Source organism: Trachymyrmex cornetzi, unplaced genomic scaffold (assembly GCF_001594075.2).
Source record: "Trachymyrmex cornetzi isolate Tcor2-1 unplaced genomic scaffold, Tcor1.1 scaffold87, whole genome shotgun sequence".
Lineage (NCBI taxonomy): Eukaryota > Metazoa > Arthropoda > Insecta > Hymenoptera > Formicidae > Trachymyrmex > Trachymyrmex cornetzi.
The window spans coordinates 13221-14289 of record NW_017300212.1 but is presented as its reverse complement, the minus strand read 5'-3'; the positions used below and the strand labels follow the sequence as shown (position 1 = coordinate 14289).

The following is a 1069-nucleotide window of genomic DNA, read 5'->3' as shown; positions in this document are numbered from 1 at the left end:
AAAATAAGCGGGCAGCAAACATCACATTATTGAAACGAACGATACCGAATTTGTAGAACTAAGATTGAAAGTCTAGAAAAGATATATTCCCACCGAATAGGAAATACGTGTATACAGATACTTTGCGGAGACTGGGACTGTCAACAGAGCCGAAATTCCGTGTAGTAGTAGTTGCGCGGTCTTGCGATAGATGGTGCTGGCATATGTTAGATAAGAACAGATGTATGCGTTTGAGTAAGACAGAATGATATATATTATATAATATAATGTAAAAACTAAATCAAAGATGTCGCCACTATTATCGAAATTGGAATTAAAAAAGTCTGTACTATCGACCTTGATTGAGTTGAGTAATCGGTTTAGCATCCTCTTAATGGAGAAATTTTTCACTTTTCACTTTTCACTTTTCACCCTAGGAAAAAAGTTTCATGATCGATACCGTAGAGATAGAAATAATTAATAATAAAGGTAAAATTATATATTATACATATATGCATATATACATGTATATAAATTTATGTATAAAGCAATATAATATAAAGTATAAAAACATTATATAAAATATCAAATATAAAAATTGGACATTATTTTTGTATATATATCCCATTTATAGATATAAAAAAAATATTTTATTATATTTTAATATGCGAATTCTCAATAAATTTCTAAATATCAACAAGATGTCATTGTCTTTGAATTAATTTTACTTGAACATACATACATACTTGGGTAACACATGGTTTATAAAAATAAAAAAATTTAGTTATATGTATACAATATTAAATTGGATAGGCTCAAGGTGATCCCTAATCATAAAAATTCATTAATTTACAATTATTTTTACTTTTTCTATTTATCTTTAAAAAATTAGAAGTAGGCTTAGATCCGTATTTAGAACGCGTTTTTATCTTTGAAATTCTATAATATGCATAATGTAAAGTATAGTATGGGTGCGTTCGGGAAGAAGCTATTCGCGCTATGAACACAAACGCTACCAATGCTGTTCGTAGCCAATAGCGCCAATAGCGCGATAGTGTTTGCAAGCTCCGCGAACGACATTAGTGTAGCA

The 1069-nt window shown here is 29.4% G+C and overlaps 1 protein-coding gene across 1 annotated transcript in view; it reads right to left on the bottom strand.

Annotated features, from left to right (window-relative positions):
• REG (proteasome regulator gamma) overlaps window positions 1-1069 on the bottom strand; it is a 6263-nt gene that overhangs the window by 2938 nt on the left and 2256 nt on the right. The gene's annotated exons all lie outside the window — the stretch shown is intronic.